The 13,275-nt window shown below is 31.3% G+C and overlaps 1 protein-coding gene across 1 annotated transcript in view; it reads right to left on the reverse strand.

The window, feature by feature from the left end:
- Positions 1 to 7,472, reverse strand: part of LOC131852840 (hillarin) — a 66,159-nt gene extending 58,687 nt beyond the window's left edge. Inside the window, exon 1 of the mRNA XM_059203572.1 lies at positions 7,157 to 7,472. The gene's annotated coding sequence lies outside the window, so the exon portion shown is untranslated. The remainder of the gene's footprint in view (positions 1 to 7,156) is intronic.
- Between the last annotated feature and the right edge of the window lie 5,803 nt (positions 7,473 to 13,275).

Genomic DNA, 13,275 nt, shown 5'->3' on the forward strand with positions numbered 1-13,275 from the left:
ATTTCCAACGATTATAGTCTATTAAAAATGATCATATTGAATGACATCATACGTAACAATTTGGTAGCCATATCTGACACCAAACGACTTTTGTACACCAAAATTGTCTTCTATAAATTTGTTAATCTCACCAAAATAGTCGCGTATATATTGTCAATAAAACTTGTTAAGTCTATATTAAAACAATTGAATAATTTGGGTGATAATTGAAGATGAACAAAATTGGCGTTTTATGACATGGATGCGGTTGAGAGTTCATAATAATTGTTATTGTTTCTTCCGCTAGGAAAGAAATATAACAGTTTGGTCCATAAAATGGATGACTAAATAAAATAAAATTAGTATGCGACCAACATAGTAGTGGATAAATGGAAGAATAAAAATCGCGAAAGCGAAATTATCTATATTTGTTATTGGAGTAACTATTAAAAATTGAATTAAGATTATTTTTAAATTTGCAGTCGGCTTGCAGTATGCAGCTTTCATTAAAGTTGTTTTACTATGAATATTTTTTACTAATATTAGATAGAAAATTACCTGGATGTACTTAGGTGAAGTGTTTAGATTTTTTATTATTATATAAAATTGTACTCTTTCTAAGAAGTTGAGAAGCAAGTAATTATTAATATACTACTTTTTTTTATATTGTTAAAGCAATAATCAAAGGAGAAGTCATGGGCATAAATTTTGTTTTATTGTTAACTCTTGTATGTAGTAGGTATTCTTCTCTATATACGGTGTTTCGTCATCTTTTTAATTTAGTGCTATCACTAGGCGGTTTATTAGCAATCGATAAATATAAATCAGATCCAATATGGCTATTTCAATGTAACCGTATTGGTTGTAGGTGACCGTTTTGGTCATTGGTCAATGGGTGCGTAATACGAGCGTGGGACCGGCGTGGGAGCTACTGGATCTACGGACTACTTTTACTTATTGCTCAATCAATGTACTGTAATCAGATGCGGAATTCTGTGGGACGACAGGTGAACTATGATTAACTAAATAGTACAGTGCATTTCATTCAACTAGACTTGATAATAAGAGCGTCAAGGTCTAATGGTTTACTACCGGATTACATCCAAAGAGTCGTGAGTTCAAATCTAGCCGGCAGCAGAAAACAGTTATATGTCAATATATTTTTCTGACTTACTCCAGATGAGTTATTCATCAGAATGAAGGAAAAATAAAAAAATGCTATTACAACAGCTAAGATAATATTACATACTATTACCATGAATTTCATGCACAGATTTTCAGTTCTCAGTTAAGTTATGCGCCTTGCTACGCTAATTTGTAGTCTTATTTATTCACACTAATTCATACTAATATTATAGTCAAAGTGTGTCCTGTCTACCTGTCTGTTTGTTTACTAATTTTGTAATAAGTGAACGGGTTTTAATGAAAAACCACAGGAACAAGAACAATGCTCAGCAAAATGTGGGCACGTGCATGTTAAGTGTTACACTTACAATATCGACAATTGTCAATGCCTTTTTTATGTTCGTAACTTCATAATTCCCTCATTTATATGTCGATATGAAGATTTTTTTTAAAATATATTTTATGGTTGGTTTTTATAAATGATTGGCGTCGGCTTTTCATACAAAGAAATTATATTTTTTTATGGATTATGGAAGGAAGTAGTCATAATTTTAGTGCTTGTGAATGTAATGTATCACTCAATAATAAAGGACATCTACATTTCAGCTCTAATTAGTATCAAATTAGTACAGTCGCGCAAGGCTGCAGCGCGCGAGGCGAAACTTATTTTATTATTATGAAATTTGTTACAATTACATTTGCATTAATTCTAATTACATTATTATGTCTTGAAGTAATTTATTTTTATGAATAAACCTTGGAGAACCGTCTTTTGGATATAAAATTTGCGTTCAATTCTTATCTTGTTTTTATTTATATTGGGAAATTGTCAAATTATAAAAAGTTGTATGTACACTATCTTTTGCCCGCGGCTTCGCTCGCGTTAATTTATCCCCTTAGGTGTGGAATTTATCAAAATCCTTTCTTAGAGGATGCCTACGTCAGAGTAGCTTTATGCACGCTAGGTCTCAGGTCGATAGGTTCAAAATTGACAAAGTTTCATGCAAATTTTCATCCCCTATTTTATCCCATTGGGGGTAGAATTAATCAAAATTCTTCCTTATAACATCTACCTGCATGTCAAATTTCAGCCCGATCCGTCAAGTGCTTTAGGCTGTGCGTTGATAGATCACTATGTCAGTCACCTTTGAGTTATATATATTTAGATGTATACAAAGTATAGTATTAGGAATAACTTCTAAAGAAATTTAAATATAAAATTTTTGGCTAATAAGATTTTTGAGTTTTTTGAACTAGACCTAGTTCAAAAAACAAATGTATGATGATTTATTTCAACTAAAAAATATGTTATTAATTTTATCTAGATGTCATTCTAAACCAAATATCTATATAGTGTTTATTATTTGGACTTCATTATATATAAAAACGTTACATTTCTTAAGAAGTACAAAGTTGTGTGTACTTGTGAGGGCTGTGTATGTTTTGGCACAAATTACACAGCACCATCTAGTCTCAAGGTAAGTAGAGCTTGTGTTATGGGTACTAAACAAATAACACTAATAGAAATAACTACTAACATTTTAATTGTAAATACAAACAATATACATAGAAAACACCCAGATCAATACAAACAATAATATTTATGAATACAAATGTTTGTATTGTGTGAGGAATCAAACGGGCGATCATAGAAAGTAAGGCGGTATGCCGTTAGACTACAGAGGCCATCTTATATGTATTTCGTTCAAATTTTATAGTTATTTTTACGTAACTCCAACCGGTTCATAGAAGTAGATGTGTCAATGAATGCCTATCAGTTGCACAATCCGTACTTGTCTCATATCGTACCTACTGGTGAGAGCAAACCTACAAGTTTCGGTATGCTGTTAGCCCATATGACCTTGTATGAAGATCTACAACTATTTAAATCAAAACCCTTTTATTCTATAACAATCTGTGCATTTCTTAAATACATTTTGCTATTACAAGTCATAGTAAATAGAGTCTGGTTATGAAATAATAAAAAATGATTGAGTAACTAGTTATTACGCGCGATACTGTTTACCTTTCTTTAGATGAATACCTATGTTCGTACTCATGATGCAATTTATTTTTTAGTAAAATTTCATTAAGATAAGTTCAGCAGTTTAGCCGTGAAAAGGTTATAAACAGACAGACAAACAATCTTTCGCATATATAATATTAGTATAAACGTATGGATAATATATTTAGTATAGATAGCATAAAGAATACGTAGTATCTGATGTTATTAAAAAGCAAGTTATATTATTAAGTACAGTATAGTATACTTAATAAAAATTGTATAATTACTCATTTATTGTGAACTAGTGACCCGCCCCTGTTTTGTCCGGATGCTTACATCTTTGTTTATACCTTTTCCAGTCCAGAATAATGTACATTTCAAACAGTATAAGAACTTTTAAAATATGTCAAGTTGTTTTTGAGTTATACATTACAAATACAAAAAAACAAATCTCTCGCCTTTATATTATTAATATATAACTTGTAGATGAGTTTTTTAGTAGTATTAATGTTTTTTGCACCGACATAATAATGACCCGCGCAACTTTGTCTATTTCAGATGATCCCCGTTTTTGAAACATATTTCATTATAGCTCCGCTCCTAATAGTTATAGTATGTAATATTATGTTATCTGTGGTTATAGTATGCTATTTTAGCCTATAGTCTTTCATGATAAATAGGTTATCTAACACTAAAAGAATTTCCAAAATCGGATCATTGGTACCGGAGATTATACCGTACATTAAAACTCACAAATTTTACCTCTTTATAAACGGCATAATTTATCAAATCGATTTAGTTATGATTCGCTGATATTATAATATCCATTTTATTCAGAGTTATTTAGCCATGACATTTATCGTGTAGGATGTATTTATCATATTTCCTATTGCGGTTTTTATCATTTTTATTAAAATTATGTTATGCTTATAACCGTTCATAACTAAAAATAAATTCTGTATCGTTGAGAGCGAAGTGGATAATTATTTCTCACACATTGTTTCGTTCTTCTCACATTCTGTTTGCCGCTGCTTGCCTTTACAGCTGACAAAAATGGGAATTAATGAAGAGGGCGCTCTAAATTCACTATAGGATGTAATGGAACGGCTGAAGACTGACATAGCATCTCTAATTCTCATAAAATTTATTCTATTCACTATACATATTATTGAAGGAAAAATACAAGGAATGAGGGAGAGAGGAAGACCAAGGCATATATACCAAGTAAATTAAAGACAAAATTGTCGTCGTGTCATATCAACATTTAAAGAGGTTTAAAAGGATGATGGACAATCGTGGGAAGTGGCAAGATTTCCACCGACAAGTGCGTGACTCTTAGATTATGATATAAACTATTTTTTCGTGGTTTGTAATTATACACTATATGAGTTTGAAGTTGCAGAAGTTTGAGTTTGATAAAAAGCGTGTGTCAAACTCATGTAGCTTCAAACTAAACTAAGTTTATCTTAGTTTGAAGCGTTTGAACTTGAATAGTTTGAACTTGCTACGAAAAACTAATGTATACGACATGAAGTTTTGTCTAAGTTTACAATAGGTAAGATTTTTTTTTTATACTACTATGGTGGCAAATAGGCATACGGCCCATCTGATGGTAAATGGTTACCGTAGCCTATAGACGCCTGAAACCCCAGGGGTGTCAAGTGCGCGTTGCCGACCCTTAAGAAACCTTAATACACCCTTCTTGAAAAACCCCATGCTGTAGTCTCGTGAGAAAACCTTATTTCAACCTCATCAGGAAGTGCATTCCACAAACTAAGTGTACGCGGGAGGAGGCTCCTTGAAATCGCGCTGTTCGAGACCACTTAGGTTCCAGCGTGTGGGAATGAATTCCCTGTCGATGGCGATCTCACTAACTTAGCAACACCACCGCAAATTTACTAACACTGAATATAAACTTTGCAAAAACAACTTCTGTAATATAAATCGTGCCTGCTATTCGATTAACCAATTTCTAGTCTTTTTTTGCATCTACGTGATATGGTGGATATTCGCAAAATGTTCGCAGCAGAAATTGCTCTCAGAACACAACGGTAGCCTACAGGTATTGTATTATTAATGTATTTTTATGCTTTCTATACATTTTGTTACTTATTTAACTTTTATATATCCAATAATATAAATTGAGTAACTTTTGAACGTGTATAAATCAATTCCAGAGAGTCGGAAATTGACGATTTTGATGAGATTATGTATTTCAAAATGGATTTTATATGATAAATAATCGATTTAACATAAAAGTTGTCTAACCTACAATGAGATTAATTTACAGTTTTGTACATATATTACTTTATATTTAATATAAAGAATACTTATTATAATTATACTGACCCTATGGGATATAACATATTATAATTATTACTTTAATTGATAAATACATCGTTATATGTATTTTATATGGATCTACATTTGAAATAGTCGATTATCTAGCGGTTTAACACACTGACTTACTTTCCAATGGTCTCGTGTTCGAACCCAGCACATTGCAAGCTTTTGTATATATATATATATATTATGATATGTATATATAATTACATAGAATAAAATAAAGTCCCTGTCGCTGTCTGTCCGGCCCTGTGTATGCTTAAATCTTTAAAAACAAGCAACGGATTTTGAAGCAGTTTTTTTTAAATAGATAGAGTGATTCAAGAGGTAGGTTTATATATATAATACATACACCCGTGCGTGGCTGGGGCGAGTAGTTAGTTATATATAAATAAGAAAAGTTTGCATTGTGCTGTTATATAGGACTTTATATTTTTATACCGAAATTGAGTACTAGAAACAAATAAATATTGAATTAAAACCATAAGTAATACTTACTTATATTTGCTTAGTCAAATATGTTTTTGTTACTCGTCCTAGGTATTTAGTAAATGATAATATTTTAGGATATCTATTTTACTTTATTAAATTCTGGTTTAATATTTATAGATAGAAAGTTATTTTTGCTAAATTATTAAGTACTCAAATGAATGCGAAATCAATACTAATATTAATGCGAAGTATATCTATCTGTCTGTCCGTATGTTACCATTTTACAATTAAATGACTGAAAGAATTTTAATGAAATTTGATACAAAGATAGATGGTAACAAGACAGACAGACAGCTTTTTATCTCATAAAAGCAGATGAGTTGAGATCACTAATAAGATATAAATCAACAATAACCTTATACTCTTAAGAAACAATTGTAAATTCTGTATATATATTGCTGAATTTTACTTGATAAAAAAAATAAACCATATATTTGAGGATTTTATGGCAATTGTAAATCTTTAACACACTCATCTGTAACTCACTATGGTGTTATAGTTATTTAACAGCGACAGTTAGCAATGATATTGGTTTTTTAACTCTCACTTAACTGTGTTCATGACAGAAGTGCTTCGCAACAGTTCAGAGGTAATCGAACCTGCGACCTCGCCATATATTGGTTAACAAACTTTGGTAACACAACCTATGTATTGTAACAAATGTTTTGTTTTTCGCCTTTATTTATAACTAATAGTCACTCGCGACCTCGTCTTCCTTTTTCTAATAAAAAATTGGTTATGTTTATCCCCGTACATACCATCTACTTTAACGTCAAATTTCATTAAGATCCGGTCAGCCGTTTAGTGAAAAGGTAATAAACAAACAAAACTACAGATAGACAGACAGGCAGACATTTTTGTACTTTAAATTATTAGTATAGATGATGATAGAAGCATGGCAATCCTAACGTAAAAGGTTTCATAATTAACAATTTTATTGCCGTTTCTTGATTGCCACATTTGCATATTTAATTACAAATTTATTTTTCTTTAGTCACGAAAATGCGGGTCGTAGGTATCTACATAGATAACGTTTTATTGGAGTTAACAGTCCTTACTCGCTTGGTACTTAGCACATAGAGTTATTGGCCAATACGCTTAACATTATCTGTTACCTTAAAATGTAACAGCCCAAGACAACATTGACATACAGCTATATATATATATATATAAGATAAAAAAGAAAGTGTCTATAGAAACAACTGAACTTACAATTTGGTTTCAAGTGTGCCATACAGCCAAATATGTGTTTTACGTGTAATATAATCTATGGTGAACTGTATTAAACATTTACATCAACGTTCCATCGGATCCCACAGTACACAATACAACTGCCACACGCGCTAACGGAAAAGAAATGGAATCCCGTAACGGTACATTAGTACACTTTTGAAAATTTAAAAATCGTACATGAATGGTTCCTTCATTTTCATATTTGAATGTCATTCGAAATTTGAATGTTTAGCACAGAACACCTGTCAGGTGACGGCGTCGCATATAACGGGCGTGTTATGGCGCGCGACGCGAGCGGGGGCCAGCCGAGGACTGATTGTTTACGGTCGGCCTCGCGTCAACTTTAACAAAGAATTTAAAACGGTAAATACCTAGATTGGTAACATTTTATACATACATTCATACAGCTTCACTGAGACATATGCTGAAAAAAGGGTTTGTAAAATCAACCTTACTATTATATCGTTCGTTTTCATACATTCTACAGTCATTACAAATTCGAATCTTATAAAATTACCTGGTTGACTTCTGATACGATTGAGAAAACGACGAGGTGCAAAATTTTAGTCTTAAAATACGTTTAAGACAAAAAATTTATAAGTACATAGTGAAATTTAAAAGGCGAATGAAGTTTTAATTTCCTCACCAAGGTTTTTGTATTAGAATCATCATTGTCCTTCTTACCAAGCAACCTCCATCAAAAATAGTTAAGACAATCTATACCACCAGACTAGACTAGACAGTGTTTATGAATGATTTCGATTTATAAACTGCATTCCGGTTCATTCGTTTATTAGTAATTTAAGAGATATACTATTCAGTCAATCTTTCCGCGCGTTAGCGCGGGTGACTGCACTAAATAAGAAGAGTAGCAATCAATATGCCAATTGTATGGAAGTCTCATAAGACAATTGTTCAACTGAACTTAATAAAGTGTGAGCTCACATACTTACTACGATCATTGTCTTTAAATGTTGATACAACACAACGCTAACATTTTCTTTAATCTGATTAATATAACTTGTGAAAAAATATTGTAAATGTCTTGGTATTTGATCTAATAAATATATAAACATTCTACCTACTTGCACAACTGGCGTTGGTTTCATAATCTTTGCCAGTTCGGTGGTGGTCGAGGTAGCGCGGCCAGTCCGCACATCGTCCGCTCGAGACGCAATCGTCCACTGGAGAAAGTATTACCATTATTACATCTTCTCACAACAGCGCCTGGACACAATCAACTTTATAACTTTAGAATTAAAGTCAAATTTCCCATTATAACCATGAGTTTTATCTTGTTGGGCTTTTTACGGATATGTGACCTTTCATTTCACCTTGTAATCGTTTACTTGTATGGTTTGTATGATAGTGGAAGTTTGTATGTTAGAATGGAGAGGAAGAATTGAAACAGTTCTGACTTGAATTGAAATTCGACTAGCTCTACTATAGAGATTAATTAATGTAAATACGAAAGAGAGCATAAACTTCTTATGGTTACCTTTCTTAGGGTCTAATCTTTTCGTATGGTATATATCTCATCTATATAATGTGTATTACGATATATATTTGTATATACGATGCTTAGTACAGCACTGGTTTTTATTAAAGCATAGTTTAAATTAAAGTCGCCACCGCTGTCTGTAGGCTTACATCTATTAAATTATGTAATGGATTTTAATGTAGGTTTCAGTACTTTATAAAGTAATTCAATAGAAAACTTTATGTGTATAATATAGTACAGAAAAGCAAAGAAATTCAGAGATTTGCAATGTAATTGTGCAAAATCGAGTCGGCTCTGCAATAATAAAAACAATAATTATTAAATTATTTTTGTTTTTACTATGTACTATTATTTACTACTCGTCCCGTGATTTCGTCTGCTGTTTACTCGTATACAAACTGATTTGACATTCTTCCTAATAATTTCTTGATATGTAAGTAGCATATTCAGGATGGATATTATACAATCTGTCTGACGTGGAGGTATCTGATGTATCTGATGAGTGAGAGGTATTCGTATTTTTTTTTCGTATTTTAACCGAGGGTTTTGTGAGAAAAATACGTAGTTAGGTAATTTAATGGGACTGATACGACAGAGATATTGTATAATAGAATAGATAAAAAAGAATACGTAAAAAGAATATGATGTATATTTTTTTAAATCTTATTATTTTTAAATCAAATCTGTCAAGGAGTTCACAACACTCGGATCTTTGTGTGAAATTTCTATATCCGTTCATCCGTGAAAATGTATAAGTAAACCATTTTCAAATATATAATATAATAGTCCAATAACAGCATCTCTTGGGTGTCGTAATAATATGTAACTAATATATATATCAGTCAGTAGCCGCGACTTCGTCTGCTCTTTTTTGATAAAAGGTAGCGTAAGTTATCTAAATTCACTTCTATTATTAAGATCCATCGTCAAAAGATAACAAATAGACGGACAGAAACTTTCGTAATTATAATATTAAGTATGGATTAATCAAGTTATTTCAATCGAAATCTGACAAGAAACTTAACTGGTACATTCTTTTTTAAACGATTTTAGTAGGCCGACGGTGGCTTGACGTAGGCGAATGATCATTTCATCATCATCCCAATATTCAAACGAGCATTACTCTATCACGCCACAAATAGATTTCATGAGAATTTTTGTGATGAAATCCGTTTTTAAGGTTCGTTGACCACACGCTAGCTGTGACATTCTGAATTTAGGTATTACGTCAGCAGGTGTATAAATAAATCCGTTGTTTGCTAAATCCTATAAAAGAGAAGATAAGCCATGAGATCATGGTTTATGTTGCCAAGAATAATTTTTATATATGTAATATTATCTTAACTGTGGTAATACTAACTGTGCCCGCGACTTCATTCGCGTGGAATTTGACCAAATAAATAAAAAATATTTAATAATCTAATCCAAAAAAGATAAGGAAAAAAGTTTCATCGTTCTAGCTTCAAAAATTACAAATTTCCAAAATACCCTATTTAATTCATGCCCTATTTTATTTTACCCCCTTAAGAGTAAAATTTTTAAAAACTTTGTATGTCTTATTTATATTTAATCACGATAGTTTTAACAATTACAACCTTTCATCTCCCTTTTTAGCACTTTACAACCCATTTTTCGCATTTAAAAGTAGCCTATGTCCTTTCTCACGGTCTAGACAATCTGTGTACCAAATTTCATTTCAATCGGTTTAGTAGTTTTGACATGAATGTGATACAGGTGGACAGACAGGCAGAGTTTCTTTAAATTTATAAAATTATTAAGTAAGGAAATTATTGTATTGCTAAGCAGAGCTTGTGATACTAATACTTAGATTTTAATAAAAAAATCTGAAACACCTGGTGAAAACATCCCGAACTATACAAACAATCATACTCATGAATAAAATATTTGCATCATGCGAGATCGAATGAATCGAACCTGCTATTATTGGAAGTAAAGCTAAACCGCTAGACCTCCGTGGCCGTGAAATTGAATAAATGTATTCAAAAATCAGTGTCCTTCGTTGTTGACTCGTTGATGTCTTTTATACTACAAACAGTGAAATTGTAGACTGGTTGTTTTATTATATAAATCGACTTATTTCTTATTATTTATTACTTTTAAGTCTCACATAAACATCATAATAATAGTCAGTACTAATGCTAATGGATAAATATTTGTCTAGATAATCCTATAGCGAAAAATTCAACGTACTTTTAATTGAGATTAATACCAACAAACAGAAAACGTGATCTGGAATTTACTGACTATAAGTTGTAGACTACGACTATAATATAGAAATAAACTTTGATTTCAGTATCTATAAGTAGCTAGCTATTTCCTACGACTTTGTCTGCCTTATTTGAGACTTCCGCGGATCAGGATCCGCGTAACTTTGATTGTATTACACATACTTGACATTTATCATTATAATTCGGTCAATTTACATAACATCTTTTTACATTATAGCCTATATCATAGTCTAATGAATAGCTTTATTGTTTCATAAAAGCCAACCATCTAGCCATCCATACTCATAAACTTTTGCCTTTTAATATTAGTGTGATAAAGCTTTGTCTACGGTCGTCCACGTGATCTAATTTATCTTCACGCTATATTCTATATTTAAATTAGAGATAAATATCTCTAATTTAAGGTAATTTAGGTTAAATAACCATATAGTCGTGAGGTAAGAGAAAGGTAACAGACTCACAAACAATATAGGGCTAGGAATTAATACTGGACTCTAAATCTCACGATGTGAAGAGAAGAATAACGTCACCACTTTAACACTATACCATTATTTTATTGCCACCTACAAGAATCAAATATACCTATCTAAAATCGACAGTGTTGCCATACAAGCAAAAATTAAACTACCCTAAGGCAAATTCCTTAAAATAATTGCAATAACTCAGGATAATATGTATGTAAAGTTATATATGAGTCCCTCCATATAATATAAAAGGAGGCCGGATGTTTAAATAACCTAATGTAAAATGTGGTGCTGTAATGTTTGAGTATTGATTTTATTTTGTGATGTAATGCCATCAGATATTTCCGCTCTGTTGTGATGAATGGACATGTTTTTTCATATAAAAAAAACAGTCATGATTTCTACTTAGTCAGCACTATTATGTTTAGTCTCTTAGATTTAGTTATTATTAAGAGTATTTGTCTGTTTGTATTAGTAAGTAGGTTTCCTGGCATAATTGTTAAACGCCGCTTTGATATTTCTTGTCGGTGTTCGTAGTGCAGCGGTTTAGCATATGGCCGTCTGCCGATGATTGCGTGTTCGATTCCTTGCACATAACAAATATTTGTATTCTTGAATAGGATTGTTTTTATAAGTCTGGGCATTTATAGTGTATATATATGTATACATAATGTAAGTTGTACTTAGTTTCGGACTATATATAACTTAAAATTAAATAAAAATACAGACAAATATAAAATGCGGGTACAATACTTTGCTCTTATTTACTCGTAAGGCGTTTGAAATGAGCTGAATTTATATTTGTTTATTTTAATAAAATGTAGAAGTTATATATGCTTTAGAGTAGAATATTTTTGACATTTGTAAGGACCTACTACCAGTTTTTAGGACTGCTTACTAGATAAAAAAAATATTAAATAGTTTTATAACTAGGTTTATACCTAACTGCGATCTGAATGTTTGGTTGTAAAGGGGACGGATGAAAGATATGTGGCATGTGGTAGAAATGATAATATTGATATAAATGTATGTGGTAACCAGAAATAACAGAATAGAAGAAGCGACTTGGTAGAAATTATCTCTACGTATTATAAATATAACAAATATTAACATACAGTAAATTTTTAATTTTATAGAGTACTAGACTATTACTCCACGTATAATGCCTGAGCATGAAAATAAACTGTGATTTGAATTTGTGTGATTTGAATGTGTAATATGTACTAGCTGTCGGCCCCGGCTTCACACGGGTGTACTTGTATTGTACACATAAACCTTCTTCTTGAATCATTCTATCTATTGCTAAAAATTACATCAAAATCCATTGCGTAGTTTAAAAGATCTAAGGGAACAGAAAGCGGAATCGAGTTCATTTTATACAATACTAGCTACTCGCCCCGGCTTCGCCCGGGGGTAGATGTACATATAAAAGTTCCTCTAGAATTATTCTATCTTTTAAGAAAATCGAATCATAATTCGTTGCGTAGTTTTAAAGAATTAAACATACATAGGGACGGATCTATCATCTATTTTATACTATGTAATTATAAAGATATTGGGTAATCTGCTAATATATAAAACGAAACGTTAATGAAAAAAATATTTTATGTTTATATAACTTTACTGTTGAAGATATTAAGGACTTTATTCTTATTTAATTTAAATAATTTTTTTCATAATAACAAAGCGTTTTGAAAGTAACTTTGCTTAAAGTTTAATTTCAGGCGTTGTGATTATAAGAAAACAATATTTCATCTAATAAATGTATTAATATCTTAAATCTAACTTAAACATATTGATACAACATGTTGTCATCGACTAGTTTTTTTTTTTTAATAATACAATGAAAATAGTGCTGAGTTTTCGCCATCTTGTGAGTTCTTA

Source organism: Achroia grisella, unplaced genomic scaffold, assembly GCF_030625045.1.
Source record: "Achroia grisella isolate CSIRO2021 unplaced genomic scaffold, CSIRO_AGI_Agris_v1 utg869, whole genome shotgun sequence".
Taxonomy (NCBI): domain Eukaryota; kingdom Metazoa; phylum Arthropoda; class Insecta; order Lepidoptera; family Pyralidae; genus Achroia; species Achroia grisella.